This window comes from Python bivittatus, unplaced genomic scaffold, assembly GCF_059951505.1.
Source record: "Python bivittatus isolate LINGU-HERP-01145 unplaced genomic scaffold, Pbiv_v1 ctg000610_np1212, whole genome shotgun sequence".
Classification (NCBI taxonomy): Eukaryota; Metazoa; Chordata; class Lepidosauria; order Squamata; family Pythonidae; genus Python; species Python bivittatus.
In genome coordinates, this window is record NW_028277088.1 from 15,287,294 (window position 1) to 15,299,501 (window position 12,208).

General features: G+C 37.6%; 1 protein-coding gene across 4 annotated transcripts in view; it reads right to left on the reverse strand.

The window, feature by feature from the left end:
* The window catches only part of SVIL (supervillin), a 141,180-nt gene that overhangs the window by 88,789 nt on the left and 40,183 nt on the right, over positions 1-12,208 (reverse strand). The window contains exons 1-2 of one of the 4 annotated variants that reach the window (XM_088150239.1): positions 10,935-11,428; positions 5,659-5,776 (exon numbers count right to left, since the gene is read on the reverse strand). The exons of 2 other annotated variants lie outside the window; for them this stretch is intronic. The gene's annotated coding sequence lies outside the window, so the exon portion shown is untranslated. Of the gene's footprint in view, positions 1-5,658; positions 5,804-10,934; positions 11,429-12,208 lie in introns of those variants that run through there. One more of the 4 variants, XM_088150238.1, reaches the window with a different exon arrangement.

A 12,208-nucleotide genomic window follows, 5' to 3' on the forward strand; every position in this document is an offset into this window, starting at 1 on the left:
ATTTACGTGCAAATAGAGCAACACTGAACATCGTATTCCAAAGAATGTTTCTCAACTGAGACACTTCTAGAGTACAAAATAGAGGTCTGCAACTTATTTTCCCTTCTATACTTAAAGAAAACACATTTTGAAACATCAGTATTCTTGCGTTTAGACATTTACAACAACTAGACAGCCATACAGAGAGCAAATCACTTGCGTTCAGCTCATAATTAATAAGATCCTCTTTCCACTTAAGGGCACAGATTGTTGGGATGTTCAACTGAGTTCTTTTCAATTGTGCCTTTATTTGAAAAGAAATAAGAGCAATCAGCATGCAGAACTGTTTTCATAAATGGTATCTGGTGCTATACAAGCAAGTAACTTTTTGGAAAGAGAAATGACTATTTCCGCTGGCACCAACAGTACACTCATATGCTACTTATCATGATTTTAAAAATAAATTTAATTTTCTAAAATGCCATCTACACATGAAATATTCTGAGGCTGTATAAAATTAAGCAAGCACTTCTATGCTTTGTTAGACTTAAAGTGGGTCCACTGAAATCAAAGGGATTTGATTTTTGACTGATTCACTGACTTGATCTCCTCTAGATACAAGTCATATTAAAAATGATTGCCTCTATGAAATATTTAGAATTGGACTTCATCTTGGCTTCTAGAGGACAAATAAAATAAGTTAAGGAACAATAACACTTCTGGGATGTGGTTACCATTAAAAACCTCTTGTTTAACTGAATGGATCCCCCAAAGCTAAGCACTGTAAAGTGTGGCTAATCCTTGGATGGGAAACTACCATGAAATATCAGAACTGGGAGTAAAAGAAAAAAAAATTCAAGAGAAAGCAATGGAAGATCACATAAATATGTGCATGTAGTCACCAGGAAATGAGCTTGTCTTCAGGAAAAGTTTGCTTTATGCTTTTCCAAGGATTTTTTTCTCATTATAATGTGTTATTTTATCTACATTTCCCTAATATATAGATCTTTGTGAGCCTTTTACTTAATATAGGATATGTATGTCTTGAGTGGGTGCATATGTATTTCCTGAGTTGAAAGTCATACTGCAAACTTGAGAAAACAGCAGATCTCACTCTCCAACTATGCAAACTTCTGGTTCACAAACAGATTTAGAGGGTTCCAAAGTTTGATAGAAATATTCTTTAAAAATTGGATCAACAAAATGTCTCCTCCATCCCTATTCTACAGGATGCCTAAAATTAAAACTTGGAATGCTTCAAGTGTATACAACATTTGGGTTTCAAACTACAGAAACATTTTGAATTGTTTTAAAGGTTGCTTGGCTTTTTCTCCAAACCACAATGTCACTTTTATTATTTTCTCATTTCTTTCCTGCCAGGATTACAGAAGCATTTCATCTCTGTTTATAATGCTTCTTAAATTACAAGAACATGGGACTGTCATTTTCACAAATTCCTCCCACATCCACAGCCAATGATTGTCTCACTCTGCTTCAAAAGGTAATTTACTCCAGATGTAAAAGATGTTATCTGAAATCAGACAACAAAAAGTATTGTTCTTATATGAATTTCTAACACAAGACATGTTTTATTTTTCTCATTTTTTAACATACTATTTAAACCAGGAGCAAACTTATACTCCAAACTTTCAACAAATTCGCACGTACGTATTTGGTTGACCATAACCATGCTTTATAGAGCCATTGCTAGCGGAATAATTTAAATACAGGGCAGAAGTGATTTGCCAATCCATATGTATTCCTACCAGCCATGTCAAATCTCCCCTCTTTTAAATCGCAAGCTGTTGATGGAAAGAGAAGTTTTCCCATACAGCTTGCATGTCGCAAATAAAATGATCTTATTGCCACTTTTATTTAAAGTGCTTAAAAATAACTTAGCTGTACCTGAAGGACATGAAGAGCTCTTGAAAAGACTTCAGATTTTAACTTGAAAAGGAAAAGAGCACTCACCAAACTAACAGGATAGAAATCAAGCACGGTTGAATTTGTTGAATAAATCACTGTGAATAAATTGCTGTGTTGATTGTTGAATGAATAGCTATGAAATTCTCAAGACTCATTGATCAGTGATATTTCATTCTCATTTGACCAAAAGGTAACAAATTGGAAGGGTTTTTTTTCCTTTCTTGACTGCTCTCCCAATATTTCATCATACATTTATTTATTTTTATTCAATTTGTACACCGCCTGACTCCCAACAACTCTGTGCAGTTCACAAGAGAACATGGAAACTATAAAATGAAAAAAACAAACAAACAATACAGCAATAAAAGAAGAAACACAAAAACCAAAGATGGCAAAACGTGGCAACAACAAAACACCCACCCACTCCTTGGAAGGGACTATATCCATCCGCGTCAAAGGCCTGGGTGAACAGCCGGGTCTTCAGGGCCCTCCAAAATGCCAGTAATGTGGGAGCCACCCAGATCTCAGGGGGAAACTTATTCCAGAGGGCAGGTGCTGCAACAGAGAAGGTGCACTTCTGGGGGTCCCAATAAATGGCATTGTTTAATCAAAGGAAGGAGCGTGCCAATCCTGTTGGATCAAATCAGCTGGGCTGATACTATCTGACAATATAACCAACACACAACTCTTCTGCAACTCCATATCTGTTTTTTCCCAGTTGTTTTGAAAAATCCAGTTTTGCCCATTTCAAATGACAGATATGGTACATACTGCAAATCGTTGCAGTCACCATCTATTATTACTAGCATGCACTCATAACAATATCCTTCAGAAAGCAAGGCCATGCTGATTTGACAGTTTCATCCCCTAAACCCTTTCAAGAGAGGGTGTGATAACAGTCTACATGCTATATGGCCTCACGTGCTCACTATCACTGCACACAGGGAGTCAAGTGATCGAGGTAGTTGCCACAACCCTCACCTCCAAAAGAACTAAGAGGTAAACCACATCTGCTTACATATTTTTACATGCAAAGGGCCTGGTCACGCTTATCTTCTCACATTGTTTACCATGTGAGAAAATATCTAACCCACTCAGAAGCCTCTCAGCAGTATTAAAACTCTACATTAATCACTGATTATTCACTGGGCTGAAAAATGCTTATGTTTATTTATAATTTCTCATTTTTATAGCACCCTGTAAAGGGGATATTTAATACAAATTTGCTAGTAGAATAATTCCAGATTCAGTTCACTGGCAAATTAGGTTTTTTAAAAAAATTTCCCTCACTTTTATGCATTCTCCTTTTCTCTTGATGATTGAAAATTTAACTTAGCCTTACAGACTGCAATTAGACTATAACTAGCCCTTCCCTCCAGGTCACTCGCACAGATTTAATATTAGCAACTGAACTGAAATACGAGTCTTAAAAATATCCTGCTTAATCCCCTGCTGGATGTCAGGATGCTTAACGTGGTAATATGTCTAGCGTCTCTCCCCACTCCACCCCCTTTGCCTGTCCTGTCCCTTTTCTTTCCATTTTTCACTTTCTTCCAGGTTTTCTGGCTTAAATTGACAATAACACTCTTGGGACTGTTCTCCTCAGTCTCTTTTTCTGCCAGTTTACATGGAAGATTTAAGTTTTGATCAACCAATTGTTTGGTATGTCATACTGCTCTACTATATGCTAAAAAGTCTGCCAAGAACTGGCCCATCTGTAGCATCTATTTAAATCGCTGACACGTTATTCTGTGAAGTTCAGTAGATCACAACATCTTAGTAACGCCACAGACACATGTAAGTTTCCATTCACAACTGAACACTTCAGGAGGCAACCAAATAATTTCTACTTCCAGAAAACAGCAGGCATTCACCAGCTGCTCTACTTTCTAAACTGATTTATTTTCTTATTTATTTATTTTTCTTCAATAGCACCTATGATAGCAAGATCTAAGTCAATCAATGCTCTACTTTCTAAACTGATTTATTTTCTTCAATAGCACCTATGATAGCAAGATCTAAGTTCATACTGCAAGCTCTTAGCAGGGATCTCAAGAACTTTCCCCAGCATATCATACAATAAAGAAGTCTGCACTAGGCAACGATGCATGCCGAATTTTAACTATGGATGCAATCTACAAATGTAGAATGGCGTGTGCCACACCACACCTGTCCTTTCATCAACCCATTCTGGGCTCCTTTAAGCTCAGATTTAATTGGAATTTAGAACTCCTATCACAAAGATTGAAAGCTGCCAAGACTTATCAATATGAAAGTATAGCAAAAAGATGCAGGTCTGTCGTTAGCTTCAGCCACGGTTATGGAACATTTTTAGGCCATGTAGCTTTCAAATCCAAAGTATGATTTAAGGGTTACCATGACTCAGCTGTTTGCCTTGGTGCCACTACTATATGAACTGTTTTATTTCTATCCTAAATACTTTCTCACAGGGAATTTTCCCACTGCGATTAAACACATCATTGTGTTTAATACATTTTTCTTCCACTATGTCCTCATGTTGTCTTTCTTTCGTCTCCAACCCATGAGTGAGACAGGCTTAAGTCACCCCTTAAATGTACAGATATTAAGCTAATACTTTCCTCCTTAAGCCAAAAACATTGAACAACAAATACAAGGTACAGTATGTAAATTTATTATACTTTCCAACCCATTACCCTGGAAAAGAACTTGAGAGAGAGTGGATAGCGGATGAGAGCAACACTCACTGGCTGTTTCAGGCTGATGAGAACACGGCCCCTCCTCTTGACCCTAGCCAGCCTCACTTACCACCATACCAGTGTTTGGTCTCCCTAAGAAGCTGGACATGGCAGTGCTGCACCAGTCATCTATCAAATTTGCCCAGTAACATTGGACTACTCAGCCAGCAATACTGTAAATGCTTTAACTTTATGGCCCTTTCTGTTTACACAAGGCTGAAACACAGAAACTGTGGCATGATGGATCCTACCCCCCAATTCTCTCCCAAAGAGAACACAGAGGAATCTGGAAGTTGGCATTTTTTGCCTATCTAAAGGAAGGGAAAGAAGGGGAAAGAAATCATAAATAGGAGTACTGTTTATGACTCAGCTCCCTTCTGGCTCTGATCCGGGTTGTTTTGTTTTGTTTAGCTTGGTTTATGATGGAGTGTGGTGTAAAAGGAGGGGCACAGGAAGGAGCCTATAGAGACGGGTTGAGTCTTGGAGCCTGACCCACCCTATCCTTGCTGGAGCAGTGCAAACAGCAGACAATTCTCCCATGAGCTGGCAGCAGGCAAAACCAGAGAAATCAATCCCTTTGCTTATCACATACTCAACAGGCAAAATCAGGACTTCTGGCAATGAGTCAGAACACACACAATGTGGGCAAGATTGGATTCAGTGAGAGGGCCAGCAAATTTCATGCCAGTGTTGTTTTCTGCCAACGTAAGGATGGGTGGATAACTCTTTAACACAGCAGTGGGGAAGGGTCCTGAATTTTAGTTTCAGATTGCATTACTATACAATACAATGAATATGAATATTGTAACTGGGATATGAGCAATGTTAATATTCCAAACTTCTGCAAAACAGTTAATGTTTTTATTGGAAATTATTGTGAACAGAATGTTAATTACCATACTATGGCTATACAGTTATATGAAGTCAAATTTTAACCAAAGCATGTTCTCCTTGTTCAAGTTACAGATGTAAACAGGTTTTCTCTTCTTTTTACAACTTTCAAATATAGGCAATTATTTTAATTTTTTAAACTTACCTACTAGTTCAGGTCAGAGGAAGAAATTATACCCTTCAGTCTGACAAGAGGGTAGATGCAGTGAAATAAATGAAATGTAGAAACTTAGGGTTAAACTTCTTCATTGCCAACAACATTTCTGGAAGATGAGAGGTCAGAGATCCCACTACAGTAATACATTATCAAAGCTTTATCTGCATGATAATTAATAAATGCAGGTAGTCCCCAGTTTAAGAACACGTTCTGTTCCCAAGGTCTGTCCTTGAATTTGTATGTAAGCCGGAACAGTATTATTGTATAATACTGTATAAGTAGTACTGTGTAATTAACTCAAACCATTGTGTATTTAATTTGAATAATTGTGTATTTAACTTGAATTTTGCTATAATAAGCTCTGTTCTTAACTATGGGTCATTTGTAACCGTGGTGTTCTTAACCCAGGGACTACCTGTAGTGACTTGTCACTTTGCACATAACATTAACAAAAGAAGCAAACATGATTGCACATTAGAAGAAAATGAAAGAAATGCTTATGTTCTTTAGCTCCATTTTTGGAAGGATAATCCCTCTCAGCAAAACTAAATTAATTATGAAATCAGTAGATTAGAAGGATCATGCTATGCAAGAACATAAATGTGTTGACCTCTTTTAAAGTTTTGATCCATCTTATGGTTATGGAAGAATTGCAATATGCCTATTTTACATATATGGCCCAAATACTTCATGATGAACATTTCCTGAGTGTAAAATAAACAGTGAACTGATGTTTAGAAAGAGTTCCAAACTGAGAGCCTCAAAATGGGTCATCTTCGAGCTCTTAAAATCCTCCAGCCAGCATAACCAAGTAGCCTAAATAATGTGTTTATTAAATCACTGGCAATCAAACATTATGCACTCTCCACTATCACACCATAATAGGCATTCCCACTGTAATGTCTTAGTGGCTGGCATTATTCATCACATGTGAAAAACAGGCTGGGCAAATGTTTGATGGCCAAATTCTGGTGGGAGAACCAGTAAATCAGCTTAGTTCCCAAGCCAGTATTGCTTCCAACTGCTAAGACTCACTAGATTGCCTCTCTAATCAGGTAAAGGGAAGATACAATTTGTGAAGTATTGAAGACAGTAAAATTCCTTGTTTAGTTTAGAATTATTATATTATTACATTTTAACTTGCTTATCTTGAATTCTAACCTTAGTGATATATGAAAGAGATAATGTTAGAAGGGCCCCTTAGGCAGTGTTTTTCAACCTCAACAACTTTAAGATGTGTGGACTTCAACTCCCAGAATTCCCCAGCCAGCAATGCTGGCTAGGGAATTCTGGGAGTTGAAGTCCACACATCTTAAAGTTGCTGAGGTTGAGAAACACTGCTCAGAGTACTGAATAATCAAACAGTTTCTTTTTCCAGCAAAGAAAACAGCAGATGCTTTATTTGCATGCTGTTCATACTTACTATTCTGTGATATGGAACAGAATGACCCAGTACTTTTTTTTCTGGTATGTAACATCTGGGTTAGTCTTTTCTATAAATTTGCTTTAACACATGGAAACACATCCGTGCTATGAGGGAAGGGAGTGTTACTCATGCTTGACAAATTTGCTTTTATACTTTCCCACTTTATGGGGCAAATTAATTCTTTTCAGTTTGTTTTCTTTTTTTTCTTTGGGAAAGGAAATTCTTTACCATTAGTTGTTGATGATGGTTTCAAACTGCCACCCAGGACCTTTTGTTCCAGAAAAACAGTATTAAATAACAGTCCATCCATTTTTTAATGGCAAATTGAGCAACAGGAAGTTGCTAACCGCTCACCCTGTGCAAGGCTCTGTTTGTAAATAGCAATTGTCACTGCAAAAACAGCAGCAATTCAAAATGTTCTCTTTAACTGGGCACTGGACACAACAATGCTGCATTCTGGGGAAGGTGGCAAGGTGAGTGGGATCTATTTATTTACATTTACCTGTTAGATTTGTATCCTGCCTTTCTTCTAGGAGCTCTCCCTTCTTACTATCAGCCCTGCTAGGTAGACCAGACCAAGAAATCAACTCCACAAGAAGGCTAAAATTACTTTTACTGCAGTTGGCTATCAAACCAGAATCTTGCCATTCTGATTTTGCTGTACCTTTTCTTTCTTCTTATAGTTCAGTGAATTAGGGAAGTGTTTGTCTGAACCACTTCCAAGCATGATCTGGATGTTCTGAACTTAAAAAATGTTTTACCCCTTACATATCTTCATCAGGGTCATATTCCTTACTCTCTACGCTTCCCCACAACAATTACCCTGTAAGGTAGGTTTTTCTGAGAGAGTGTGAACCTGCCTAACATCACCAATTAAGGTGTTGATCTAGGACTGGACAGATCCAGGGACTGGACAGAACCTGGGTCTGCCCAGTGCAAGTGCAATGCCTTAACTACTACAAAGGCTCCGGCATGTGCCACCATAGTGATTAACCCAGAGGGCTGCAATCTGAAATCTTGTACTCTGTGTGTGCACGTGTATATGTGTGTGTGTATATGTGTATGTATTTTTAAGGGGACAGGGATTTCTTTGTCAGTGTGAAACTGACAGACAAGTCAAGGCACTTGGTTATTTGCCAATGACAAAGCATGACTTGAGACATTTTTGCTCACTTGTTGGTCAGGAAGGGCATATTCTGACTGCCAGTGCCACATATTGATGGTACAACAGGGCCTACCTGTAGCATCCTGCTAACATTATTAGTCAGAACCAGTCATTCAATTCCTGCTCTGTTCAAATGTGAAATTGAAAAGACTTGGCTATGGGAAGGCTAGATATCTGGAGCTGTCATAACTCAAAACATCCACATTTGACATAAGAATGCTGTGTATTCAGGAAACTCTCCACAAACATTTGGCTAAAAATCCCAGTTTCACCAGCCAGCATGGTGCATTGTTTGGGGATGATGGGAGCTTTATTTCAACCAACATGAAAGGTACTATGTTAGGGAAGACTAACCTAGGAAGTTAGCAGTATACAGATTATAGGAAGCTGTCTTAACTTTCTGCACTTAGATATACAGTACTGATAACACATGCTGCTGTTGTTGCTTTTACGAATGTCTGGGCTCAAGATATAAACTTCTTCCACAAGAACCTTTGCATGCTTTCTGATCTTGAAAGCACTTTGATTTAGGCTTTCTTAAAAATAAGCTCTTTCCTCTTGAGAAATGTTGTTCTGTTCTCCTTTTTCTGCTGCTATTTTCCTTCATACGCTTTTAAACTCTGACTGGCTTTGAGCTTAACTTCTTAGTTCATCAACTGATGCTTTATGCATTACTTACATGTTTTTCATGTTACAACTGTTAGCTGCTAGTAAGCCTTTTTTTTTGCTTGTTTCAAAGAAGGGATATAATTATTTAAATAAAATAAATCATGGTGGAAGCTGTACTATAGCTTTCAAAGCAAGACAAAAAAGGGCTATATTAAGATGTTAGCAGTAAGTGGAATATGAGGGGAGCCACACCACAAGAAAAAGAGAGATGGGTGTATTCAGAAAGTTTCTATAAAAGCTCATTAGTATAATATGCTGCCAAGTGAAACAGAAGAGCACTCCTGGATAAAGAAGAGATGAAAAAAGTTGCAGGTATAATTAGTTTACTACCAAAGGGTCATTTTCAACTAAAAACTAGATGTCCTTTGCCTCTTGTATAGATAGCAGCATGGAAGCCACTTGGGGCAATGCCTATGTATGATTAGCCACGGCATGAACAAGGCCATCTGGAGAGGACGGAGGAGCCAATCTTGCAGGAAAGAGCCAAACGATTAACCTCGTTGGTTGTATGGCTCTATAACATCAATGTACACTGCACCAAAGTGGTTCTCACTTTGCACGCATGCAGAAGACAATCAACTGTTGGAGCATTAAGGAACCTGCCCTGTATGGAAAGATCCATCTTCACATATAATCCTGCAAAGTGAACAAAGTGGTGAGTTTGATGGGAGAAAACAACTTTATGCTGATGAATGTGAATACAGTAGTGCCTCAGTGTTCTCATCTTCAAAATATTGGTTTCTGTCTAGGAATTCTGTTTTTTTTAGTATATTACCTGGACTACTTTTTCGGTTTGTTTTACAAAAGCCTGATTTCATTTTCCACTTAGCTAACAGGTTTACAGATCATACTAATACATTTAGTATGACAAATGTCTAGATTGTTCCACATCTCTACAGTAGATCTGCAAGACAGAACAGGGTTTTTGTTTTTTTATCATAGTGCACTGATATAAGCAGAGGGAGGCAGATATGCCATAAGAGCCTGTCTAAGGGATTTAGTGTGTTGGCATATGAATAAAATTTGAACTTAGGGCATCTTGGAGCATAGTTCACTTTTAGTCACTACATTAAGTAAGTTAGCATATCATGCAGTGTTTATGCGAATGTATGCTAACACTGCCAGTCTTGTATTAAGAGGTGAACAACCCAGTTATAAAACAGGCCAGAATATTAAAGGCTATATTTCATAATAAATGCTGTTGTTTTTGTTCTTTGTTTTTTTTTAACTTTATTAATTTCCTTTCCCAGAAGTGCCAAATGAGGGAGAACAGTGGCTGATGTCACACATTGCTCTAAACTATTTAATTTGGGCTTAGCATGTTGGGTATACATGGCTACTAGAGTCTGTGAATCATGATTTTGGACTTAATAAGTTATGTAAACTAGTCAATTATTCAGTAATTCATTATTCAGAAGCTATGACTCAGCAAACACAACTGTGGCTCATTCACCAAACCATGGTTAAGCACAGTATGATTTAGCATACTGTGCTAAATCAGACTGTGCCAATTCAGAAATCACAATAAAAAGGGGTTCAGCGTAACATAATTTAAATTTAATGAGAAGAAAATTTGGGGAGAAAATGTACCTGTAACAGTTACAAAGGAAATATTTGTATACCTTTTAATACAAATTAAAAGGTACCTATATACCTTTTAATACAGGCCATGTAAATCTTCCATTATTCATTCCCCCTCATGCTACATATATCCTGGTGCATCTCACTGGTACTTAAAGGCCAACACATTTAACTGTCACACACTTCACACAGAAAAGGCATTGAGGAAAACGTTCCATCCATAATGAAATTAATTCACCCAACAGGCAAAAAAGAAGAACATAGATTCAAAACGTTTCAATGACTGACATGCACAGGCTCCCGAGTGGGGGGGAGGGGAAAATCTCCATTCACATAACAACCTGACAAAGCTCAAACATTCTCAAACAACTGGCTTTGAACACTTTTGCTATCAAACATTTCAAGAAAATAGAGGTTACTTACTTCAAAATGCTTGTTGGTCTTGTTTTTTTTAACCCTAGCTTATTTCTTTTAATTATAGAAAAAAAATAAAGAAAATGCTTTCACAAGAAAAAAAAAAAACACTATTCTAAATCTTTTAAATCCAGTGGACTAAATTAAACTTCAGAAGAGGCTCCACGCTTCAACAAAAATTATCTCAAAAACAAATATTTACGTCTAAGTGACACATCACACAAGTTACTAGTATACAGGCTTCGAAAGAACAGCTGTGACTGGCCAAGATGGTTCAGGGCCAGATGAATTTAGAAAGGTGCTTTCCAATAGTGTGTGCACACCAAGCAGAGTTTATGTGCAAAAGTTATATTCCAAGGACTGAAAGACTGGACCAAAACATTATTGGCAAAAACCTTCCTTTAAATGTTCTCCAGCATCTGAAACCCTCAATAGAACAATTCTCTGGTTTAGCATTTCCATCCATCATCGGAATTCCTTCACAGACAACTATAGGCTCCCGAACCTTAGAAGACCAAGCCAAATGCAGGGTGGTAGCTTCACACAGGACCAACCTTTTATGGGCTGAACAGTGGAGCTTTGATACCAGCTAATCTACCATAAATAGCTCTTGAAATGCAGAAGGATCAGGTCAGCTGTTATAACAGCCCCAGTCTGCAGCAAGTTCAAATCCTATTCCTCTGTCAAAATTTCCAATCCCAGTCTTCATTTCAAATTTGTCCACTTCCCCACTTTCTAAATAAAAAGTGAGGTGGGAGGGAGAAAATATCTTAAAAGACAAAAATGGGGAAAAAATCAGTTGCAGGGAAGAGATTAATGGAAAAAGGAAAATGCTTCTTGGAAAGAAAAAGATGCATAACTGATCTGCATCATTTTAGTAAACACTTTAATACTGTTGGAGCAGATTGATATCTACTAAGGCATTCCTTCACCAATTTAATAGAAAACGGTTAACTCTTTTCCCTTAGAATGCAGGGTCAAAAGATGTTCTGTGTTGCAGAGAGCACCCCACAGTTTCAGAAGCAGCTTAGCCATTAAAATCACTATTAGTGAGGGAAAAAAAAAATAACCACAGAGCAGATTAGGAAAGAAAACTCCTTTCATTAGCTCAGAGATACCCAGGCAAAACTAAAATCCAACAGATCCCAAGAGAGACCTTTCATCCCCTGCAGTAAATAGTTTAAGGGATGCTCAGCTTTCAACAAATGTAGAAATTCCGTGATTCTACAGGATAAATCAACTCTAAACAGGAAACACATTTATTCAAACTTCATAGAAATAAC